Source organism: Cyprinus carpio, chromosome A7 (assembly GCF_018340385.1).
Source record: "Cyprinus carpio isolate SPL01 chromosome A7, ASM1834038v1, whole genome shotgun sequence".
Lineage (NCBI taxonomy): Eukaryota > Metazoa > Chordata > Actinopteri > Cypriniformes > Cyprinidae > Cyprinus > Cyprinus carpio.
In genome coordinates, this window is record NC_056578.1 from 42,576,369 (window position 1) to 42,596,954 (window position 20,586).

General features: G+C 36.6%; 1 long non-coding RNA gene across 4 annotated transcripts in view; it reads right to left on the bottom strand.

Moving 5' to 3' along the window:
- The window catches only part of LOC122145699, a 24,108-nt gene extending 14,379 nt beyond the window's left edge, over positions 1 to 9,729 (bottom strand). For 2 of the 4 annotated variants that reach the window (XR_006160521.1, XR_006160523.1), the window contains exons 1-2: positions 9,575 to 9,729; positions 9,374 to 9,481 (exon numbers count right to left, since the gene is read on the bottom strand). This is a non-coding gene — a long non-coding RNA (uncharacterized LOC122145699). Of the gene's footprint in view, positions 1 to 8,845; positions 8,944 to 9,210; positions 9,270 to 9,373; positions 9,482 to 9,574 lie in introns of those variants that run through there. The other 2 variants (XR_006160522.1, XR_006160524.1) reach the window with 2 other exon arrangements.
- Between the last annotated feature and the right edge of the window lie 10,857 nt (positions 9,730 to 20,586).

Genomic DNA, 20,586 nt, shown 5'->3' on the forward strand with positions numbered 1-20,586 from the left:
CCTGTATAGTTTAGTTTAGAAAAAATGTAGAAAAAATAAAGTGTACATTACCAGTCAAAAATATATATATATTTTGAAATTCTCTTCTGTTCACCAGAGTCGAGGGCATTGATTGCATCCAAAAATATAGTGCAAAGCCGTTATACGGAAAATACTTTTTACTAATTTTTAAATAACTGCTTTCTATTGAATATATTGTAAACTGTAAATTTATTCCTGCAATTTCAAAACGGAATTTTTAGCATCATACTCCCATCCAAATGATCCTTCAGAAATCACTGCTAATATTCGAAATTGCGTGGCGGGGCGAGAAAGCACTCCAAAAAGTTATATTGTAAGGTATGTTGAAAACAGCTGCGAGGTAGAATTGTTTCAGGTTTCTGTTGATGAATGGAAAGTTCAGAAGAGCAGCCATGTATCCGAAATAGAAATCTTTGGTAACATTATCAATGGCTTTACCCACCTTTAGATCATTTAAAACATCTTTGTTAAATAAAAGTTTAATTTATATATTCCGTTTTTTTTTATGCCAGTTGGAGTTATACACTGATTCTTTTCATGAACTCAGGTACCCCAGGAAAAACGGTCAAAGGAAAAAAACATGTGAAAAACTACATCTTACACAGAACAAAAACCCTTACAAAGTCAGAACATCGCGACTCAGATCCCTCGGTTCACAGACTGACATCTTGCGTGGGTTGGCAGGTTTTTTTTTTTTAGTAGGTTCTCATTTAATGTCATGTAACATTGTCATTTTAAAGATTTTCCAGTGAAGCGTCTCCCATCTTAAAAACCCTACAGTATCCTAGTAGGGGGTGGGAATCTTTAGTCCACCTCACGATCCGATTCAGATTCTGGGATTCCCCGGTCCGATTTGCAGAACGCTTCTTGATCTACTTGGTTTCCTCCTTAATTTAATTAATTAGTTTGACCGACTTGATAATCTAGCATCCTTACATTTTGCATAGCCTTACATAAGTAATTTAGTACATTGAAAAAGATTGCAGACTTGAAAATAGAATTTAAACAAAGCATTGTTAGGTTAATTTTAAACTAGATATAACTTCAAAACATTCAAGCAAGTAGCAAATAATAAAAGAGGAGCATACGAAACATAATTACAAACAACCAACAAAGAGTGCTTTCAGTATTTTAGATTAATCTGAACGTCTTCCCTTCAAGAACTGTGAAGGGATCTTTTCAGAGTGAAGGAACACACATCATCAGTGAAGAACGCAGAGCTCACAATAACCAGAGAACACATGTTTCAACGATGTAAAAACTTGCAGCAGAAACACATTTAATATTGTTTTGTTTTTTACATTTGCTGATGTATAAATTATTACTTATTATTATTAATCTCAGTTTGTTTGCGGATGGGATGATTTTTGTTTTATAATTGTGTATTACATTCGCTTTCAATGAGGGACTACAATATTATGTAATTACTAATAATAAGTAATATAAGCTTTTTGAAATCAGCCAAATTGTTTTCTGACATTATATGATTCTTTAATTAGGTAGACTAGTTTATGAGTTATATCAATTTAATAATTAATGAATAGGGCATCACTTAATAATAATCTAGTACAGTTACCTGTCTAATTCATATCTAAAAATATATATAATATATCTAGCCAAGTTCTGATAATGTTTGAATATAATAATGCTTAATAAACAATCGGCCTATACCTTTAGAAGCACGTGTGTCTGGCACTTTCATGGTATGATTTCAACAAAAATGAAAGTAGTCTAATTTACCCAGGCTGTTCTAAAACCTGCATAAACTTTCTTTCTTCTGTTGATCACAAAAAAAAATACTATGGAAGAATTGTCTCAACTAAACGCTAGAGGTCAAAAACTTCATTAGTAAGGTAAACAAACTAAAACATCAGGAAGTCATTGGGGACCAGAAAAAAACTGTCTGGTACCCCCCTTATTTACCGTATCTCTTCTAATGTATCAACAGAAGAAAACATATTTTTACAGGTTTAGAACAACTTGTGGGTTGTTGTAAACGAGGGACACCAATTTTTACATTTTTTGGGTGAAAACTGTCCCTTTAAGTCAGGGGACAGTCACCGTGAAAACAGCTGAAATGTCTCTCTGCTTTCATCATTAGTTTCTGAACGAATAACATTGATAACTTTCCCGTTCAGCGCTACATTTGGAAGAGTCCTTGTGTTCAGAAGGGCAGGATGTGAAGCTCCTAGATGTTTTAATCCGCGCAAAGTTTGTTTACACCCGCGTGCTGCGCTCGTGTTGAAAGGGCTTCAATGGCGCGCGTTCTGGAGACTCGTCGCTATGGGAATACAAAATATTATAAACTTATTATATAACCTATAGTGCCAAAATACTCCTATTTGTTATTTAAATATGTGTTGAAGCCTTTTTAAAATACTGGAACAAATTCAATTTTACCTTAAATACGGGACGATTCCTTATTTAAGGGACGGGTGACAGCCCTAATATTAATTACTGGCTGTGTTTTACATTAATTTTGCAATCATAAAAACATTTTGAGACGCAAGGGTCCATTTAAACCACTTACACTGAGTCGCGCACAGCCGGCATGTACGTAGTTATGGAAGAGCCCAGAGGGTCAAAAAACACGCAGCATTTTAATGCGTGAAACAACACCACGAAATATGTGTCGTTTACGCGTTATAAATCAAGTCAAGTAGGGAGTAACGTGTATTTAACGTGATTCTTAAATACGTGTGAGTACACGTGAAGTAACGTTGTTAAATACTGCGTGAAGTACGCGTTAAAAATCGTTTTGACGGGGTCAGTGTCATTGGGCTGCTGAGGACTTGGGGTTCAACAACTAGCGGTCTGTGAGTTCAGGGGGTTTACCATTCATAGACCTAGGTTTACCATTTCAGCATCGGGATAACCATTTGAACATGCTATAGATCAGCTTGGTATTCAGGCCTAGATCTTATTTTGTGCCTTTTTGTCTATTTGTTGTATAGCCTATAGAAATAATATATTTTAAATTGCAGTTGTTTGACATGAAAAATGATATATATTTAGAATAAAACAATTGCCCTTATTTTTCTCCATGTACGCTTTTTTTTAGTAAATAAGGCACTTATTAGTGGACATTATCGTTTAATAGTGATCCCCTTAAAGTTAGCATCAAAGCTTTTACCATTTAGGGGTATCTCATTAACAGTGATTGGAAGCAATTCAATGCGGGGTTTTAAGACCAAACCCATGTGTAATCAATCTTTCCAGATCTTTGGACAACCAACAACGTGAGCTTTTTCCCATGCCTGTAACATTTACAGCTATCAACCAGCCACGGTTGGCGATTCTTATGCATTATTTTAAGAATTTAAGATTCAGGGTATAAGACTTGATTTTGGCTTTCCTGACAGCGGAGTATTCTACCACTTACACCTTTAAATCTCCTATTACTTACTTTCCTTTTCTTTTTTTTCTTTTGTTTTTTTTTTTTCCTTTTCTTGTGTAAGTCCAAAGAAAAGATCTAGTAATGGCAGTTTATGAAAAAACAATTACTTTTAGCAAGACATTAAGAGTAAAGGATTGCCCCTTTTTTGCACTTTAGTAACGGAGACAAACCTGCGTCAGACCACAGCAAACTTGGGACTTATCAGTAGTTTACATAATTAATACTTTATTTTTGAATTACGAAATGTATAACTATATTGTTTTATAACAACATATACAAATATTTCCAGTTGAAATATTAAAACTATTATATTTCTACCAATAGGGCCCTGGCTTACTGGACTGTGTTACATCCCATTGTCCGCATGAGTCAATATTAAGAGTATCATGAATCTGAATGTTACAATAAAAGTGCACCAAGATAATGGAGATAGGCCTACAAGAAAACATTTTTGATCCATTCTGACAGTCTTGTAAGTACCACCCTCTCACTAATGATCGTCTTAACATCTTCCTGTCATATTTGGTATATTGTGATTATTAGATTACCACTTATTTATATATTAGTTATTATTTCTCACTTATTATTGGTATTATATATTTATATTCGTTTATTATCAATCTGTTTTCTGTTCATTTCCGATCGTCTTTTGCCTCGGACATGCAAAACAACAAATCAAGCTTTGATTATGCAGGGGACTGGACTCTTACCATCTGCTTGGAATTGGCAGTTTAAATTTAACATATAATTTCATTTTATTTCGGTCGACTAATGTAGGGGCAACCATTAATTATGGCTTACTATAGTGTAATTCGGGTTAAGGAAGTAATCATATATGTAGTTTCATTTGGTAAATGCGAAAAAACACAACAGCTTATTTAGCATCACACATTGGGGCATAATTACAATCATATAGTCAAAACTTTTTTTTTCATAATTGTCATGATGGAAATGATAAGTGGCTGTTTGTGTTTTCATTTACAAAGAATACTACATGATTGAATTATGCGCCGCAACGAAAAAAATAGAGCTTTAGGAAATTTTCAAAAATGTAATAGTATTATCCTGGTGTTTTTCCCTTCCTACCCCAGTAAACAGCTTATAATAGGCTACTGTTTTAGTCTGGCTAAAATAGTTTCAGTTTTGTATGTAATATGGCTTAATGTAGATCTACCTTTTATTTTTCCGTTTTTGTTTTTTTTTTTTTTTTTTTTAAGTAAATTTAGAAAAAATGTTTTGGAGCATGTTTATTGCTTTCTTTAAAAATATATTTTTTTGTTTAATTATAAAAGTCATGGTGTCCCAACTCATAAACAGGTAGTTGTAGTTCCTTGGTAAATAATTAAAAATAAAAGGTCGGGGGCCGGCCTGAAATCAGGCTTAAAAAACTATTAGTCTTACTATTAAAAAGTAGGTTAAATCCTTTAACCTGTGAACACATTATGTGTAGTAGGTGGTAGGGGCTACTACCATATCCAGTCCATATGATGTTTGTACTAATATATATTGCAATGCAAATGGAAGTCAGGTTTTCAGGAGAGAGTACCAGATTAAAATGACTTTTGTAACCATATTGGAATGAGCAAGCATATGAGGTATACTGCAGCAGTGAACACAGTCATAGTCCAAATATTATTCTAAGGGCTGTGGACTATAGTGCACGGAAGGGGCACTCGTTCGTTAGTTCAATTCAACATTTGTAATATAATAGGTACGGATTCACTATCTGCACGGACCCATAACATTTTGTGGGTTTCGATGGGTTTTACTACAAAAAAAGGATTATGCAGCTCAGTTCCAAATAAATTTTTTGCGAGAATAGCTTACGGCTAGGAGATTTAGATCAAATTTTGTGGGCTTTCCCTGATAACTTGCCTAATAATACTGTCGTCATAATTTTTTAGGTGCCTTTACTCTAACAGCCAAATGCATGCTATAGTTTGCAGTTTATTTATTTTCAGTAAATACTACTGTGGTGTTCGGAATTGTCACACAGACATACATTCACAGTTTTCATTCCATTTATTCTTGTCCATCAAAGAAAGGACTTTAATAACATAGGCTAACGAAACGATGGGGACAAGTGACACTGCATTGACTCCCCTTTTAAATGACTACTAATTTAACACCGTGACGGGAGTCAGCTGCCTCCTCCCTGATATCACCGGCACCCCCCGTCCTAAATCGCCGCCCTTCACCAGGCTCCCGATAGGAGTGGGTGTGTGATAGAGGAGGGCGCTGGACGAGTCAGGGCTGGCGGCGTGTGATGGGGCACACCTGAAGGAACTGGAGCCCTCATCACCGCCGCTGTTTTTAAAAGCCCAACGCGCCTCTCCTCGGGAGGACCGTCTGCTCTTCCCCGTGGCATGCACACTGGTTGTCCTCGTGGGTCCAGGAAGGGTGCGTTGAGGGACACTCGTTCCCGCGCCACCAGAGACGTGAGCTGCTGCCGGACCCATTACCCGCGGTCCGGTCGGACCCGCCGCACTACCGTTCTACCGGGCCGTCGGGCCAGGATGCCGGGCCTTATGCCATCCCCCTTTGCAAGCGCCGCTCGGGCCAGCGAGGAGGATGAAGCCGCTAGAAGAAGCCGCCGCCCCTCGCGCCCCGGGACCGAAAGAGGGGAGCGCGTGCGGCCGCCGGACCTCCGCCCCTTACCTGGACCCTTCCTCCATGAACACTGCCAGACCCCACGAACCCCGCAGCACGACGAGGACACCAGATTTCCTGTTTTTTTGGACACTGTTTCCCCTTTTGGACACTTTAGATTCCCCCTGTTTTTGGTTTTTTCTGTTAAATAAAAAAACCTCTTCCGAGCCTGACGCCACGCCCACTGTGTCTGTCTCGTTGGCTCGCCCCGCCACAGTGGTGGAGAATGCGGGCAAGGCGGAGCCTAGGACAGCGCAGTTGGGAAACACCGGATGACGTCACTCCCTCTCGTTTGTAAAAGTTCGCGAGTACCCGGACTGGGGCGGAGGAACGGAGGAGACGGGCCTCCCAACCACACAAAGGGGTAAGTGACTTCTCTTTTTACGGTCATTTTACCGTGGGTTGGTTGAGGCTGTCGACTAAATCCCGTTTTCCCCCCTCTGTCCCTGTTCCGGCGCGCTGCGAGAGGGAGGACTGCCCGGATAGGAATCCGCCCCGCCCCGCCCACTCCGACCGTTTGGAGCCTGGTTGAGGAAGGTAGCACTCCCGTGTGGGCTGCGCCCTGGAGGACGGGGATGTCGCTTGGGGGGGGGGAATGTGACGAGTCACGCTGCCTCCTCCCTGATAATCACCGGCACCCCCGTCCTAAATCGCCGCCCTTCACCAGGCTTCACGATAGGAGTGGGTGTGTGAGAGAGGACGGGGCGCTGGACGAGTTCAGGGCTGGCCCGGCGTGTGAATATAGGGCACAGAAAGGGTGGGCACACCTGAAGGAAATGGGCCTCATCACCGCCCGCTGTTTAAAACCCAACGCGCCTCTCCTCGGGGCGAGACCGGTCTCTCTTCCCCGTGCATGCACACTGGTGTCCTCGTTGGTCCAGGAAGGGTGCGTTGAGTGACTCCCGCGCCATCAGAGACGTGAGCTGCCGGACCCGCGCGTCCGGTCGAGAACCGCACCCGTCTACACGGCCGTCGGGCCCCAGGATGCCGGGCCGTCCATCCCCTGCAAGCGCCGCGGCCAGAGGAGGAGGATGAAGCCGCTAGAAGAAGCCGCCGGCCCCTCGCGCCCCGGACCGAAGAGGGGAGCGCGTGCGGCGGCCGCCGGACTCCGCCCCCTTACCTGGACCCTTCCTCCATGAACACTGCCAGACCCCCCACGAACCCCGCAGCACGACGCAGGACAACCAGATTCCCTGTTGTGTTTTGGACACTGTTCCCCTTTTGGACACTTTATTCCCCCTTGTTTTGGTTTTTCTGTTAAATAAAAACCTCTCCGAGGCCTGACGCCACGCCCACTGTGTCTGTCGTTGGCTCGTCCCGTCACAAACACTTAACACATTTTATTTAAGCAGGTTTCACTTAGAAAACTACTAATCTGGTCAACAATAAGTTTAAGCATTCCCTATAGCACAAGTTCACAGCACATTTCCTACAGGGCCACTGTCCCACTATTTAAAATAGTAATGAATATGTTAACACATTTGACCTACACTCTTAAAAAAAAAAGGTCTTCACGATGCCATAGAAAGAACCCTTTTTGTCTAAAATGGTTACATAAAGTAGCGCTTAACATCTGAAGAACCTTTCGGTTTTCACAAAAGGTTCTTGTGGTGAAAAAGAAGGTTCTTCAGATTACAAAAATTAAGAAAGAGATGGTTCTTTAAAAGAACCCTTTGACTGAATGGTTCTTTGTGGAAACCAAAAATGGTTCTTCTATGGCATTGCTTCAAGAACCTTCTGAAGCACCTTTATTTTTAAGAGTTTACTGTACATTTCATCATGCAAGATGATTTGTATGAATGGTATGATCACAAGATTTGATATCAACTGGTCTGGACTCAGTCAGAGTCTGTGTTCTGTCAGTGCTTGAGGAAGGTAAAGTAAGTGGGGAACTGAAAAAATGAGCTTTTAATAGCACAGTCTCATTTTGAGAAAACTGCTGGTTAGGTTTGAAACCCGCCACAAGGTGTGCGGTTAGTAAGAGACTTGACTTGGTGAAAAGATGTTGGAAATTTGGGATTAACCACAACAACAACTCAGTTATTAGTACAGATTAAATATAGTCCTTAGTTGTGGGTGTATTTAGTGTGTAGTTTTCTATATAAACCGAAAATACAGAGTAAATAAACAATAACATGAAATTCTAAACAGATACACATGAATATGAAATATAAAATTGAACAGTTACAGAAGAAAACAAATTTGCTATGTCATGTACATTAAGTTAAACAGTAAACAGCTTAATTTATTCTATATGGTAGCCTATCAAGAATCTCAACACCAGCACTTAGCAGGGTCACTGTATACAGTAGTTGTAACAGAATGCTGGTGACTCCCCCCCCCCAAATGAATCAAAAAAGGCTTTGACTTATACTTACAACTTTGAATCATAATAAATAATAATAATCACAGAGTTGTTGCACGGGTTTGGTTCGTTTTAGTGTAGTGTAAGAAACTATAAACGGACTACGCCACCTCCTTATTTAGGGCAGGAGGAGCCCTCCACAAATCAAGTATTGATTTTTTTAAACCGTAAACGTAGTTGGTTGAATATCACAATTTTATTCCCAAGCAAAACATTAAAAATCAATAAAACCCATGCATCAATAATAAAATCCACAAATGTAGAAAATAGCTCTCCTCAAAATGGCAAGGAGGGTCGGGCCTGCTCTTATGCACCGCCTACCACCTGTAAGAGACAGAAGAAAATAGGAACCACAGCATACACCGGCAAACAGAGTAACATTTAAAACACCATTTCAGTGTCAACCTTCTAGGTAATATACACCACACAGAAGTGCCACGCCACCCAAATCACCTACACCAGGGGAGTTAAGGGCCGATTCAGCCCCGGCCCTATACAAAGCCACTACACACTGCAACACAACAGGAGGAGAGCAATATCATACAAATGACAAAACATTTAGCACATAGAAACTCAAATATAAGAAAAATAAGCACAAATTAACTTAAATACACAGAGGAAACAGTGGCTGGTCTGCCCTTTTTACAAAAAAAAAAAAAAAAAAAAAAAAAAAAAAAAATCCACACACAACTCAAGTTAATACGCATGCGATATAACCCGCAATAAAAAGAACACACAAAACATACTTGAACAAAAGTACAGCTTCAGCACAGTTTACCCAATCTCAGCACTCAATTCCAAGACCAAAATCCAAATATGATAGATACAGAGAAGATACTATAAACAAAGAGCACAAATATTAACCACATCCACAAAGGAAGTGTATTAATTGCATCAAACTCATAACCAAATTGGCCTAAATGTAATATACTGCATTTTACCGGTTATTCAGCATTCCAACACAGCCATCAGCCCATTGAAGGTACTGCAGTCATAAATGTTTGCCTGCCCCACTTTCCTGACAGTGTAAAACCTCTTAATAAATCAGCCTAAAAAGAGAGAGATCATATAAAAATATAATTAGGCACTCAATAGGCAACCATTCAACGCAAACAATTCACACAACTCATAACTCCACATACCTATACAAAAGGATAAAAACTACACATCAAGCACAAGGATTAAGGCTGCACGTTGAGCACAGAAGTTAAAAGGCTGCACATCGAGAACCATATTAGTGGCTAACCATCAAACACAACTTCAGGAACATGCCAGTCCTACCATGTCAATGCAACAACTATTTTATACTTTCCTGGTCACATTACTAACCATACACACCTGAAATTCATTACTGGCCAATCTCCCTACCCACATTAGCTTTAAAGATCAAAGTTGACAGAGAAAGTTCATGATCTGCTTCACAGCTCAACAAAGCCTAATTTGCATTGGTTTGGTAAGTGTACATTAGGCATCTCATTAACAATCCAGATTACTTTGCAGATAAATTTCTATATGTCTGTGGTTCTAAAAAAAAAAAAAAAAAAGAAAAAATAGTTACTTAGTATTTTTATGTTACTTAGATGTAATGAAGTGCTTTAACAAATCACATAATTTCACGGATATAAATTGCTTTAATCCCATTTTTCAGGGTGGCCTAGGACCTTTAGTATAGCAGAATATTTCTGCTGTCAGGAAAGCCAAATCAAGTTCTTATACCTGACCTGAAAGTCTTAAATACTTCTATACATTCTAAATTACCATATTGAAATAATTTATGTCTTTAAATTCATTTAAATTGATGATATCACCTGCACGTTTGTCTGAATGCATAATAAGCGCCGCCTGCTGGTGATAGCTGTAAATGTAAGCACAAGAAAAGCTCACGTTGTTTTCCAAAGACGTATATTGATTACAATGGTTTGTCTTAAAACCCGCATTGATTGCTTCCCTTCACTGTAACTGATTTACCCACATTAATGTAAAAGTTTTGATGCTAACTTAAGTTTGATCACTGTTAAAACTATAATGTCCACTAATAAGTTTATTTACTAAAAAAAAAGCATATGTGGAGAAAAACATGGCAATTTTATTATTTTCTAATATAATATCAAATTTTTCATAAAAACTGCAATTTAAATATATTATTTCTATAGGCTATACAAAAAGGACAAAATAATTAGGCTGAATAAGCTGATCTATAGCATGTTAAATGGTTGTATCCTAGTCTATGAATGGTACACCCCCTAAGCTCACAGAAGTAGTTTGACCCAAGTCCTCAGCAGCCAATGACACTGACGCCGTTCAAACTGATTTTTAACGCGTACTTCACGCGTATTTAACACGTACTTTACGTCAAGGGGATTTAACTCGTTAAATACACGTATTTAATGCGCTGATTTTTCACGCGTAAACGACACATATTTTAACGTGTTGACGTGTCGTGTTAAAATTCGCGTGTTTTTGACCCTCTGGGCCTTCCATATACGAGCAGTCATCATAAACAAAGCGCTCGTCAGCATTTGAAATTGAAAGCAGCCTTCTGTTCGTGAGGTTCATATTTTAAATATATAAGTCCACTGGTTAAAAACTAAGCTCAGAGTCGATTCTGAAATTCTCAGAGAGAGAATCGCGATGCATCGATTGATTTTTTCTTCCTCCCCTACTTTCTTTTGGGAACAACATGTTTGTGTCATAACATCACGATACAAAAAATGTGACAGTATATCGTCTGTAGTTCAAAACCAAATAAAAGTTCAGACAGATTTAATTTAGTATGAAATATGGTAATGGCAGATCAAATGTGGTGAATCCAGAAGATCACACGTTCAAGCTTCTTTGTTTATTAATTGTAATTAATAATAATAATAAAATTATAAAATTCAGTAATTAAAACATTTTAAATGCATGTCGTGAGGGACTGAATTAAATTATATTGGTCTAATATAATTCTGTATTTTTAACTAAGCAGAATCATGAATATTTGTGTTCTGGTGTCTCTATTGCTCTCTGCATGAGGGTCTCATTCAAGTCCATTCCTGATGTAACACTACATTTAGCTGTTTGTCTGAGCACGTGACTGTTAGAACAGATCTCCATCCAGTCACTTTATCAGATCCTGAGACAGAGCTGTTTTATGAGCATGTGACTGTTAGAACAGATCTCCATCCAGTCATATAGACGTTTCTCTTTCTCACGGAGGCAAATATGTTTTGAAACCAAACAATCATAAGATTAAACAACAATAGCAAGCATTGCACAAGCAGGTGAAGTAAGTAAAATAATACAAATGAATAATGGATTAAACTGAATAACTAAATGATAAATGATTTTGATTATACATGAATAATAAAAAAAAGAAAAAAGAAAAGAAAGTAATAACACAGACAGATGGTCGCTCTCTTGAAGCAACACACACAGAGACTGTTATTGAGAATCCTGAGATGCTTCATGACGGAGACACAGCCTCCTCAAATAAACTGAGATCAGAAAACTTATCACTATACATACATAAAACACCAGCATTATGGAATTACATTCATGTATAAACTATATTGTTTTATAACATATTTACAAAGTAATTCTTTCCACTGAAATAACTGTTTATATTTTTGTCTTTCTTCACAGATTTACCAACATCTACACTGACTGTGACTCCAAACAGACCTGTATTCACTGGAGAGAGAGTGAGTCTGAAGTGTGTGATAAACTCTGATCACAGTGACTGGAAATATGAGTGGTATAAAGACAGCACTAAAGTGTCTGAGCGTAACACTGTGAACACATACACTTTCACTATTGAACTATCTAAAACATCTGATGCGGGTCTGTACACGTGTAGAGGACAGAGAAATGGAAGACCAAACTCATCACAATCAAGCTCTGCTGTTTATCTCTCAGTGAAGGGTGAGTTTAATATCATTGTCATCATAAACTCACTCTGTTATGATCACATGTCCATCTGAGAGACTGTGGTTTTGATCAAAATGGAAAACTCTAACTGCTTACACTCTTACTGCTTATCAGCCTATTTCATCATGTGAAACAAATCACATTATTCAACAACGAGTGACTCAAACTGTCACATGACAATCTTAAATTATATCTTGTACTATAATTGTAATTGTGTGATGTGTGAATATATATATATATATATATATATATATATATATATATATATATATATATATATATATATGAGGTGTGCGACTAGACACTTATCCTACGAAATAAGACGAGATGAGATTTTTTAACTTTTTTTTTAAAGAAATCCTCAATGATGAAATATATAGGGGAAAATAGTCTTATTTAGCTGAAAAACACAAAATGCAATAAATGTAGGTGCATTTTGAAATCAACTAGTGCTTTATGAAATTAAACTTCTATTATATCTATATAATATAATATGTCTATTATATACAGCAGGAAACAACATGTAAACTAGAGCTGCACGATTCTGGATAAATTGAGAATCATGTGTATATTTTGGAGATCACGATTATCTCACAATTCTGAAGAAAAAAAGATTAGAAAACTAAACAAAATAACAATTTACAAGTGGTTTTGACAAAATGTTAATCGCTTAAGTCTTTAAAAAAAATATATTAATTTGAACAAAATTAAAAATAAATAAATAAATGGAGTCAGTGTCTCAATTAATAAAGACACTATTGGAATCTCCTGAATGAATGATTCAATGAGAAATACTTTTTTTAAACTGTCGCCACCTGCTGGAGGAAGAGTGTGAGCGTTACAGTACACACACGTGTTAAGATGCTTTCCTTTGGGAAAGCTACTGTAGAAAATAAGTGTTTATACCCAAACTATAAACTATCCCAATACTTATGTTAACTAAATGTCTGTAACACAGAAATACTTATGTGTAGTTGAAAAGGGTAAGTCACGTCACTTTACTTTTGTAAGACTTTTTGTGTTGCTCTTTCTGGATCAGCAGCAGCATGAATGATTCATTAACATGGACAGCAACAAAACGTGCTTCACGCTCTAATGTCCCTCGCGATGTGAAACAGTTGTAATAGACATAGCTGAATCGTTGTCTTTCAGGAATAAGATTGTGTGTGTGTTTATATTGTGTTTGTGTTTTTTTTGATGTTTTGTTGTTTTGATTTGATGTAAACTAAAAATTGTTTTGTGAGGATATGGTCACATTCTCGCGAGACCAGCCGGATCTCGCAGGACACTTCGGATCTCGCAAGATCTCGTACCACGTCCCTATTAGACTGTTCTTTTATACAAATACCTAGATTTTTTCCATATTTAGGCGCTATAATTGTGGTTTTAATTGATTATCATGATCTAAATGTATGCTACTATGGAAGACCAATGGTTAAAAGCACATCAAACAGTCAGAATTAAATTTCATCATATGAGATTGCTACAGTTTTTACAGATATTACTGATTTTGATAATGAACATGAATCTACATCTGCATCCTAATTCAAGCTACTATCAAATGTGTGTTTCTATGAGAAAAATAAAGAAAAACATATAAAATATTATCAGGGAACACAAACCTGTTTCTTGATTTGAAACAGTTACTCATTATAACATGCAGAACTAAGATTTTATTTTTTCTATTAAGATATTTATTTTGTTAAGTAAAAAGCTGTAAAAGTGTAAAGAATTCAAAAATTAAGTTGTTTGTCATGTTCTGATCATAAAGAATAGTTTAAAACCACAATAAGACGTCTGGTTTTACAACTTTCAAATTAGAGCAAAAATCTGCCTTTAAATTTGAAAGAAATTAAATTTGACATCTATCGTGATAATATCGATATTGACTGATATGAAATAATTATAGTGTAATAGTAAGAATATACAAACCACAACTAAGAAGAGAACAGACAGAGAACTGGGAAAACTAAGTGCTTAAATACTAGAAAGAGTGTAATCATGAAGAACAGAAACAGATGTGTGGAACTATCTAACAATCAAGAACACTAACTAGGGAACTCAGGTACCCGGGAAAACAGGAACACTGAAAACTACATTTAAACAGAACAAAAACCCTTACAAAGTTTTTTTTAGGAGGTTCTCATTTAATGTCATGTAAATTGTAATATTAAAGATTTTCCAGTGAACGTCTCCATCTTTAACACTTTCTAGTAGGGGGTGGGAATCTTTAGTCACCTCACGATCCGATCCGATCCGATCCGATTCTGGGAGACAAGATCCAATTCCAGAACGATTCTTGATCTACTTTTTTCCCCTTATTAATTAATTAGTTTAACCGACTTGATAATCTTACAATCCTTACATTTGCATATCCTTACATAAGTAATTTAGTACATTTAAAAATAATTACAACATGAAAAATATAATTAAAACAGTTGTATGTTAAGATTTTTATTATATAACTTCAAAACATTCAAGCAAGTAGCAAATAATAAAGAGGAGCATAGAAACATATTACATTAATTCGCTTCAATTAGGACTACAATATTATGTAATTATTATTTGTCCCATTTTTATCTAAACAATTTACATTTTTCAAAACTGAAACTGAAAAATGTAAACAACTGAGTTGTTTACAAATTGTTTATGACATATATGATTATTTATTAGGTATATATTTATGATTAATATCAATAATAAATTAATGAATAGGGCATAACATTAATTATAATATATTAATTTACCTTTCTAATCATATCTAAAAATATAATAATTATGTCTACCAAGCTCTGATAATGTATGGAATATAATAATGTTAATAAAACAATAGTTCTATACCTTTAGAAGCACGGATGTGTCTGTCACTTTAATGGTATGGTTCACACAAAAATGAAAGTAGTCATAATTTAGCCAGGCTGTTCTAAACCTGCATACAGTTGGCTTTCTTCTGTTGATCACAAAAGAAAATACTTTGAAGAATGTGTCTCAACTAAACAGCTTGAAGGTCGTAACTTCCATAGTAAGGTAAAAAAACAAAACATCAGAGTCATTGGAGACCAGAAACTGTTTGGTTACCCACATTATTTAAAGTATCTTCTTTTTTGTTCAACAAACATTTAATAGAACAGTACACTGACTGAACTGCTGTGAAGAGAGAAGTGAAGATGAACACCGAGCCGAGCCAGATAACGAACGAAACATTGACTCGTTCTCGAGTCAAGAACCGGTTGCATCGGTTTTCGGATCACCGGTAGTGATGGGAAGTTCTGTTCTTTTCCGCAAACCGGTTCTTTCGGACAGTTTGATTCAATAAACCGGTTGCCGAAAACGGTTCACCAGTTCCTTTTGCGCTCGACGTAATGACTTCATTGGCGATGATTGCCCTTGATTGAAGCCTTCGGTTTACCCGCGCTCATAACATTAGCACAGAATCAGTTCAGAATCAATCATCAAAAGAACCAGTTCGGTTTCAGACGCGCTGTGTTCAGTCTGAATCACCCATGCGCAGTATCATCAGCTCCTCGGTTCTCGAACCGGACGCGTCCGACAGAAACGGTTCTTGACTCGAGAATGAGTCAATGTTTCGTTCGTTATCTGGCTCGGTTCAGTCAGTGTACTGTTTGAGTAAATGAATACTCCCGGGATATTGGTTTATTTTGAACTCAGAGGAGTGTCAGCCATGTTAAAAAAGTTAACAGCTTAAGTCATTTGTGGATTAATGCTTATTGTTGACGCGAACCGTTTCAAACGATTCAGTTCGATTTGGTGAACTGGTTCAAGAAGATCCGGTTACATCGAGTGATTCATTCGCGAACCGGATGTGCTGTGAACGCGCTCATAACAGACCCCGGGAGAGAAGTCAATGCTGAATAAAGTCGTAGTTTTTTGATATTTTTGCTCTGAGTTAAAATATCGATGCTTCAAAAAATTCTAACGGACCCTCTGATGTCACATGGACTACTTTGAAGATGTTTTTATTACCTTTCTGGATGTGGACAGTATACCGTACATATATTCTCAGTGGAGGAACAGAAAGCTCTCGGACTAAATCTAAAATATCTTATACTGTGTTTCCGAAGATGAACGGAGGTCTTACGGGTTTGGAACGACATGAGGGTGAGTCATTAATGACATCATTTTCATTTTTGGGTGAACTATCCTTTTAAGAGCGGTTTCTGAGAGTCATTTTTATGATCGTTCGTTATTGTTTCACGTGCGTTTCCCCCCAAAAATGCACTTAACGCAATCGCAGTATCTGTGCTTTAAGTGCTGCTTAGAGGAGTCGCTGTCCATTTGTCAAGTGCTGAAATGTCATATATTATATTAAATTATATTATATTATATTATTTATATTATATTATATTAAAGTGTGTAATATTATACTTTACATAATAATATATAATATACTTCCGGGTCCTGTAACACTTTATAATAATGTTCTGTTATAAGTCATTTATAAATTATTAGTTAATGATGAACTAATCATTTACACAAACATGACTATACATTCATAAATGATTAATAAGTAATAAGTTAAACATTTTAGTAATGTTTTATTAATTCAGTTATAAGTCACTTATAAGTTATTAGTTAATGATGAACGAATCATTTACAAAACATGATTATATGTTCATAAAATGATTAATGAGTGGTATACTAATGATTTACAAATGTGTTGGTAAGTTATCTAAAAAAAATTTAATCATGAAATAAATCAAACTGATCATTAGTAGATGGTTTATAAGTTATTAGTTGATACATTATTTATCACTTATAAATCACTGAAGTATTTATGTCAAAATTGTTTGTATAATTATCTCAATAAACAATTGTTAATCATGAACAAATGAGGAATAAACAATTAGTAAATGATCAGTATATGATTTATTGGCAAATTTGTTAGCTTGTCTGTGTTCATAAGCACAAACATGCAGGTATGCTAAAGCACTATTTTTTAAGAAGAGGAATTCATTTGTTTTGAAGTTAATAAACATGTATAAATGTCTTAGTCAGATGATTCCAGTGGGTTGTGTTAAATCCTTTCACTCATCGGCACAGACTTGTGTCTCTGTGTGGAGTGTGTGGATCTAGTGATGAAGTGAACCCCTTCCACTGAAGCTCACATCAGGTGCACAGAGTTACAGACTCCATGTGTGTCACAGAAGACAGCTGTCTATACCCTCATCCACCAAATCAGTACTTATTACACACTACACAGTGTTCAACACCTGTTTATAGATGATGTGTGTAACACAGGAATAAATCATTTACAAAGCTTTTCTGCATCCCCCTGATCTAAAGTGTACACTATCCATCACTTGTAAATGTGTTACATATCACTTGCAGGCCTTTCTTACCTGTTACAAATTATTTGTAAATGTATACAAGTCATGTATATAACACTTTCTTCTTAATCCCCTGATCTAAAGTGTAAACTATTCATCACTTTGTAAATGTGTGTACATATCATTTGTAGATTCTTCCTGTTACATGATCCATCTCATTCCATCACTTTACCCAGCTTGAACGTATATATTTTTTTTAAATAAGAAAAATGAACACTCAATGTCAACCATTTAATCAGCACTTAATTGTTTATTTTTTATTTTGTTTCCCATGGGACAGCTGCTCACCATAACATGAAAACGCACCATCAACTAAATCCATTATTTTGTGCATTTTATTCCAAGTCTTCAGAAGTCGTACGATACCACCGTGTGAGAAAAAGATTTGTTTTCCGTAATATAATCATTATACATTAATAACAGTACATAGCTGACGTCTCATCCGTTAAAACTTTCAAAATTGGTGCTTCTAACACAACGACACTGGTTTGGCGGCAGTGACTCGACCCCTCGCTCCTTATTTGGCTGTCAACTTGTGATTTTGCGACCACAAACAGAAGATTGTTTGCTGACATTGCTGACATGTGTTGAGTGAGATGCGTTGTGCTCTTGAAGGATGGAAATGCAGATCAGGAGAACTGTTTTGCAACGATTAAACCATTTTAAAATTTCATACTGTAACTCAACCACAAAATTGTTTTGCTGTCATAGTCACGGGTAATGTGCACCGCGTCGTTTTATCGTTCTTTATCCTGCTTTTTGTAATGTTTAAATAAATTATTGTGACTAACGTACATTTATCTGCCTGTTACACTTTGTATTGTCAAAATGGTTTATGTTTAAGATGTATCGGGTGGAGTTTGGAGCTTAAATGATCTTTTTATACAATAGTATATTAACTAAGATTATTCACTGTCAATAATACTATATTGCGTTTTTTATTTTTGGGAAGTAGTGCTAAAACTCGTGTATAAAAGTGAGTGTCGAGGCTTCATAGATATGCTCGATATAGTAAAAAATATATTTGCATAACAAAATATAATTTTAATATCATATAGTGGATTTGTATAGATTTGAATATTCCTTGTAACTGAGAAGGGTAGACCAGAACCTTTTGCAAATGGCAAATACATGGTAAATTTACCAACTCAGTTTGATAACATAATTTATAAAGATCTGCAAGTGATATGATACACATTTTACAAGTGGATGAATTGTCCTTTAGATCAGGGGGATGCAGAAAGGGCTTTGTAAATGGATTTATTCCCTGTGTTTACCCAGCAGCTATAACCGGTGTTGACACTGTTTAGTGTGTCTACAAGTACTGACTGGTGAGTGTATAGACAGCTGTCTTCTGTGCCACACACTGGGTCTTTAACTCTGTGCACCTGAATGTGAGCTTCAGTGGAGGGGTTCACTTCTCATTCACTAAGCTCCACAACTCCACACAGAACACAAGTCTGTGCTGATGAGTGAAATGATTTAACACAAGCCACTGGAATGCTCTGACGAAGCCTTTTATACATTGTTATAATTTAACTTCAAAACAACTGAATTACTCTTCTAAAATAGTGCGTTAGCATACCTGCATGTGTTGTGCTTATGAACCCAGACAGCTAACAAATTTGCCAATAAATCATATACTGATCATTTACTAATGTTTATTCATCATTTGTTCATGATTAATAATTGTTTTATTATGAAGATAATTATACAAACCCATTTTGACAGAAATCCTCAATGATTTTGAAGTGATAAATAATGTATCAACTATAACTTATTAAACATCTACTACTATCAGTTTGATTTATTTCTGTTAATGTTTTTTTTAGATAACTTACAACACATTTTGTCCATCGTTATATATAACACTGTCATTAATCATTTTTGAAACATATAATCTGTTTTTGAAAGCTGGGCTACTCAATATGTAGGCATGAAACAGTGTACACGGTGTTTTTTCAGTGACTTTCAATATCCCTGTGAATGATAATGCTCAGAAAGAAACATGCAAGTCTTTTTCAGTATGTAGCTGTATCTGGCTGTTATAAAATCCATGCGTGAACAGTCCAGGTGGACTGTACCTAGTAAATGATTCTAGCCGATACCCGAAACCTGATTTAACCAAAGTCTGTTAATTAACCTAAAAGTCTACATTCTCTGCAACTGACAATTACTGGCAAGTTCACAATCCCTACTCCAACACACATGCTATACTAAATTTTTTTAGCAAACCTTGAACACCTTGATTAGCACAAAATCAATTAAGAAAGTAATTCTACTGTGCAATATAAAAAATAAGATATTCATGTTAAAGATTTACTAATATACCAGCTAAATATTGACTAATATTACGAAGCACTGTTTACTAAAAACATTTACAAGTAGGGATGCCCAAAATGTTGGCAAACCACAAATACATTCAGACCCAAAAGAAATAATAATGAGCTAATAGACTCGCCTCACACGCAAGCTGCTTGGTTCCCCACGCCAAAATAGACCTTAGATAGCTAAGAACCGGCTACGTCCACAACGAAGCCAGAGCTTTCCCGATCCGATCTATTTTTTTACTCATCTTCACCGAAATATCTGCGTCCAATTACGAATACCACAAAACTCAATGTGTTACCAAACGATGTGAACATGCCGACCAGTCCTTTGGCGCTGTATTCTGCCACAAGTAATACCAACTACAGGTAACGAAGAAGAATGACCTTGGACTATCTCCTAAACCTTGCGCATAGTATAACAAACGACATGGAACAAACAGTTTAATTTTAATCTGTGTTAATGTTAGTATAATAAAAATACAGCTGTTTCAGTGTTGTTCATGTTTCTTGGTGTGTGCATACGTGACATTCGCACGTGTTGATTAGGGGCGACTGTGTGGGCTGATA